The sequence below is a fragment of the Camarhynchus parvulus genome, unplaced genomic scaffold, assembly GCF_901933205.1.
Source record: "Camarhynchus parvulus unplaced genomic scaffold, STF_HiC, whole genome shotgun sequence".
Taxonomy (NCBI): Eukaryota; Metazoa; Chordata; class Aves; order Passeriformes; family Thraupidae; genus Camarhynchus; species Camarhynchus parvulus.
Window position 1 is genome coordinate 1,486 of NW_022147806.1, and position 5,858 is coordinate 7,343.

A 5,858-nucleotide genomic window follows, 5' to 3' on the forward strand; every position below is an offset into this window, starting at 1 on the left:
TGCATGAAGCAAAAGAAAGTGGTCCAAAACTCCTTCTCTTGCAATATTAATGTGAATGGAAAAGGCAGAAGAGTGGTAAGGTGCTGTTTTCTATCAGTTTGCAAGCTGGATCCAAAGTGAAGGGTGATGGAACAGAGCTCTGTGCTTTAGAAGGAAATACGTTTAAACCTGATCTCCACACAGAGCCTTACTAATTTCTGTTTTTAAAATACAAAATGAGTTTAGAATGTGTTGGAATTTAGAATTTTGGGAAAGAAATGGCAGTTCCACAAAGCATTCCATTGAACAGAGGCTCTTGGAACGATTCATTCTGTAACCGCTGTGACTGCAATCAGTTGGTGGTTGGTTCAGCGTTGAAATGTGCACTTGCCCTTCTATCAAGCACTATTTCATTTGCCTTTCAGTGCTTTGGGTCTTGATCAATTGGAGAGGAGCCCAAGAGCCATTTTTCATCCTGAGATACAAAAGGTAGGAAGTGGCTGTTTTTTGTTTGAGTCTTTTTCTTTATTATTTTCTGGAAATAAAAGTAATTAAGTAGAGATACTACTGGTTTGTTTCTTCCAGTAGCAAATAATAATAATAATAATACTAATAATGTAATACTACTTAAACTGTCTTTATCCATTGAACTGGCCATTTCAAATCATAACTTCTAAACACAAATAAAACCATCATCCTTGTAGAATCTTTAATAGGAGTGGGCCAAAGATACTGGTTTTGTTTACAGGATTTGTTGGTTCTGGAAGAGCAAGAGGTAAGTATGAGCCGAACTACTTCTAGCTCACAGACCCGTCCAGTGACTACAGCTTTGGATTTTGATGGGCTTATGATGACTTTGAAATCAATTGCTCATTACAGTAAAAAAAATTCATGTTTTTTTGAACATGACAGCAGAAATAACTTTAAGCACCAACTTAGTAATAATAGATCACCAATTCCAGTTAATAATTTTATGCTCTACTATCAAAGTTTAAAGGTAAACTGCTATGTATCAGGAGATGGTATAAAGTGTATGTTCTAATGCGTAGGTTATATACAAAGATACATACATACTTGAAAGTCCTTAGAGGAAACAAATTTTTATGTCTGCTGCGTTTGACTGTTTATCATATTTGGTTTTATTTCCCAGGGATCGGTGAATTTTAAATTTGGAGTCCTCTATGCTAAGGATGGTCAGCTTACAGATGATGAAATATTCAGTAATGGTGAGTTTTTCACCTTCTCCTTAATTGTTTTCCTCATCTGAATTAAAAAAAAAAAAAAAAAAAAAAAAAAAAGTAGGTTTATTATTTTTTACCCTGTTGTGTCAGTTTCCTCAGTATTTGCTGGAGCTCTGCTTACCCAAGCTCTGGGTAAAACAAGCTTTGGGTTCCTTCTGTCTCACCGGGAGTTGCCCAGTTTGGTTGCATCTGGTGAAATTCACCCTGAGACCTGACAGAACTGGCTCAGACTACGTGAGAGCCATTTGCGGTTCTCTCCAGACACCTGGAGAATGGGTGACGTTTCTGAGGATCTGGCACGTGTACTTATATCAAAACTCAGTCTGTGACATTGCTGGGGAAAACCCTTCTGTGTCCTGAAGGGCTCAAACTCTGTTGAGGATCCACTTATCAGTTGCTCAGCTGGATGGTTCCAGCTCCTAAAGTTAACACTTGTACTCTTGCCCTGTAGTTTATATCTATTGTATTTTTGTGATTTTGCAAGATTTTATGCCTTTGCAAAATATTGTGCATTTCACTCTTTGGAACCTCTCAGATCATTCTTGGCGCGCAGCAGCACCTAATGGGACGCTTGGCTGCTGTCCTGAAGGGGTTGGTCACTGGAACTGTAAATCCTGGAGAGTTTGTAAGTCTGCTGTCCCCAGGGAGGTACCGTGCTTTGTTTGCTTTTGCTCTGTTGGTTAGGTGCTGCTTCTCATTGGAAGTATTAATTTCAAACTACCCTGTTCTTTTTTTAACTTTTTTCCTGGTTCTCTCCATCCGGCAGGGAAAGACTCTCGTGTCCTGGTCGTCAGGCTCAGTGCTGCCCGAAAAGATACAGAGACTAAAAAATCGTAAAAAAATATGACTGCAGAGAAAACAAACTGGAGAGAACAAAAGGTGATACTGTTATCCTTATCCTGCATTAGAAACATCCACTGTGCTTTGATGCTGGTAGCTGCCAGGGGCTTGTTAGCTCTTTTTAGGGGGGTGTAGGTGTTCACTTGTAGGTTTTTTCTCTGGACAAGTCACTTCAAACTTTGCTAAGCTTATATTTGAAAATTACTCTCTAGTACAGGCCAGCATGACATTTTTGAATGTTGTAAAAAAACCATGTTACTTGGAAATTGCTAACGATGAGAAGCTTTAGGGAAAAACAAGATTTCAGGGTTGGGACATGTGGGAAGAATTTTGTGGGGATGTTAGACTGAAATAAAGCACGCTTTAAGCTGGACTGGCTTGCTGGCAGATCCCCTATTAAACAGCAGTGCTTAGATGAGCCTGGGTGTTGCCCATTGTTTTTGTAGAAATAAATGTTTCCTGGTCTTCAGAAGTAAGCTGCTTTGAAAAGCTGCAAGGTGCAGTATAGCGACAATCCGTGCTTTTGGATTAAAAGTAGATTCGGAAGGGTGATAGGCTTTTGTCTTTTCCTAGGAGTTTTTAATTCTGTGTTGCCAAGTCATCCATCGGAGCCCTGTTGTACTAATCATCCTACAAATACAAAACAAAAAATCAGACCCTGTCCCAGCCGCTTGGAGCCTGGAACATTGTTTCCTCGGGCTGCCATTGGTGTGCCGTCAGTACTCACCACGGAAGCGAGCTGAGGATTGCTGCAGCTGTTGGGAACAAACAGCTGCTCGTCACAAAGAAATAGAACTGGGGCGACAGCTCGGTCAGCGCGTCCCTGCTCTCGTCTCCTGAATCTCCAGCAGAGGAGTTCCAGTCCATCCGGGTACGTGTCATCCAGTTCCTGGTGATCTGAACACACTGAGCAGCACTCAGCTGCTGTGGGGGCTCAGGGAAGGCAGAGTGTGCGTTCTCATCTTCCTGAACCTACAGACAAATCAAAGTGAGAAGCCACAGGGTGGAAATCAGTCGCATAGATGCTAAATAAAACTTGCAGAGGTTTTTAAGAATTGTTTCTGCTTGTTCTTTGTTGTGCTTCTGTGCTTAGAAAACATCCCTTTAAAATCAGTTCAATTCATCAGTTGAAAGTTTTTTTGCAGACCCTCCCAAATTTTTGCAGAATTTGTTGCTGACTTCCTAGGAGTGTGAGGAGCTCGTGTGTGCTACTTTTTGCTTTAGGACACTCTGAGGTGTTTATTCCTTTTGGGATACAGGATGAGAATTCCCAAGAGAGGTAGTTAATAAGGTATGACATTGGGAAAAAGCCTGTGTCGTTGGAATGTTGTTGTTGTCCAAAGTTATTTTTTCTTAGCCAGTAGTTAGCGTTTTGCTTGATTTTTGTGGTATCAATATTTTATTATTTAAAAAATGGCTTCAAAATAACTTCAGTGGTTGGCCACCAGTACCTTGTTCAGATTTGCCTACTTGCTTGTAGCTAAAATGTTTACATATTGTTGATCATTGTATTGAAGAAACTGCTGCCCAGTCAGCTAATAACTGAATATCTCTCTGTCTAGGACGTAGGGAGAGGATTTAGGCAATGTCTTTGTTTTCAGAAAAAAGTTCCACTGTGGTTTCTAAGTAGAGGAAAAGGGGGTGAAGACTCGGGGGCTCGGATGCCACTGGGGGCACCCCAAGGTCCCCAGGAGACGGAGCCCCACTGCGGGGCAGGAGCAGGTATGTTCTCGTGTAATATAGAACAAATTATAAATATGAAAATTATAGATATAAAAATATTTTTTAAAATAGTTAAATAAAGCGGGGTTTTTTTTATTTGTCAGTAGGCAGGGTTTTGATTATAAAAATTATAAATACAAATAATATAAAGGTAGAAATCTAAGTCTAGAAATGTATCATAAATACATGCAGCTATGTATAAAATTTAAAAATATAAGAAAAAATTAGTTGTAGCAGTAGATATGATACATAATTTAAAGAATCATTTAAATATATTTTTAGAATTTTATATATTTATATGTAATTATTAATGTAATGCATCAAAAGAAACGATAAATATAAATGTGAATGTAATTATACAAAGTATAAAAATATTTCAATATCGTTTAAAAGAAGGCTTTTTTTTCTATTTATTTGGTTAGAGACTGGGTTTTTATTTGGAATAATAGAAGTATTATAGAAATGTAAATAGAGAAATATACAATCAATAGATAAAGATATTTAGAAAAACACAACCGAACGACGCCGCCTTCGGCCGAATGGAACGAGCTCAGCCGAGCCAAGGCGAGCGCAGCCGAACCTGACGGCCTCGAGCGAACCGAGGCGAGGCTTACGAGGCTGCCTGAAGCGAGCCGAGCTCAGCCGAACCGAGCCTGCTGCTGTCGTGCGCGCTAATTAGCGCGAGTGCGGTCACAGCCTAATGAGCTCCTGTCCCCGCCCGCGCTCCCGGTCGTGTCCGTGCGATGGCCGGGCCGCCCGCGGGACGCGGCAGCAGGAGAGCCCCGAGCTGGGCGAGTTTAACGTGAGGCGGCGCCGCTTGCCCGCCCTCAGGGAGCCGAGCCGCGCCGCGGAGAACGCACCGAGCGGGTCCGAGTGTCTCCGAAGCGAGCCGAGGCGCGCCGAACGCGCAGAGCGGCTCCGAGTGTCTCCGAAGCGAGCCGAGGCGCGCCGAACACAGAGCGAGTGTGTCTCCGAAGCGAGCCGAGCCGAGGCGCGCCGAACGCGCAGCGCGGCTCCGAGTGTCTCCGAAGCGAGCCGAGGCGCGCCGAAGAGGCGAATGCAGCCGACAATAGCCGAGTTTAGGCGCTAATAGCTGAATCTAGCCGAACAGCCGACTCTAGCCGAGTGTCTCCGGAGCGAGCCGAGCTCGGCCGAGCGCAGCATCCCGGGCAGGGCGAGGCGCCGGGCCGGGCTCGGGCTGCAGCCGGGGCTCTGTGAGGCTTCCCCGCCTGTCCCTCTCTCTACCCCTCCTTCCTTCTCCCCGTATTCGCCTTCTCTCGCTCCCTTTCCCCATTCCCTCTCTCCCCACAAAGCCGGCTCCTTCCTGTCCTGTCCCTACCCCGCTACTCCCTTCTGTTCCCCCTCTCTCCCGCCTGTGTCCACCCTCCCTCTTCCCCCCTCCCGGGCTTTCCCTTCCCGTCCCGTTTTCCTCCGCAGCCCGAGCTCCCTGCCTGCCCTTTCTCATGCCCTGCTCTCGCTGCTCTCTTCGCGTGCCCCCTTTCCTTCTTTGCCCCGCAGCGGCGGGGCTCGGGGTGCCGGAGAATAAAGCCCCGAGCGAGGCCCGGAGCCCGGCGCCGCTCGGCCCTGGCAGGAGTCCCCGCACGGGGCCGGAGGCTCTCGGCGGATCGCCCCGTGCCGGTCAAACAGCCCGCCCGACACGGCCGGAGCTGCGGCTTTCCCGGCACGGCGCTGAGAGCGGCCCCCGCTCTGTGCCGTGCCGGCCCCGCCGTCTCTGCCGCTGCCTCTCGCTGCCCCCGGCCCGGGACAGCGAGGCTGGGGAGGAACCTCAACCCTTCTGGGGGCTGCCCCCCCTTTCTTGTGGCAGCAGAATCCCTTTCTGGGGCCATGTGCACGTGGAAAGGGCTTGGAGGAAGCGCTGCGCTGCTGTCCAGGGCAGTGGGACTCGTTCTGTGCCTTCTTTGGGGCTGAGGGAAAGGGGGTGAAGACTCGGGGCTGGGATGCCATTGGGGCCACCCCAAGGTCCCCAGGAGAGGGAGCCCCACTGCGGGGCAGGAGCAGGTGGGTGGCGGGCGAGGGGGGTCACGCTGGGTGCCGTCCCCAGAGGGACCCAAAGCT

General features: G+C 46.9%; 1 long non-coding RNA gene across 1 annotated transcript; it reads left to right on the forward strand.

Moving 5' to 3' along the window:
- Positions 1-394: 394 nt before the first annotated feature.
- Positions 395-2,050, forward strand: LOC115915916. Its single transcript, XR_004061549.1, has 3 exons — positions 395-468; positions 1,130-1,205; positions 1,987-2,050. It is a non-coding gene; the product is annotated as an uncharacterized LOC115915916 (long non-coding RNA).
- The last annotated feature ends 3,808 nt before the right edge of the window (positions 2,051-5,858 follow it).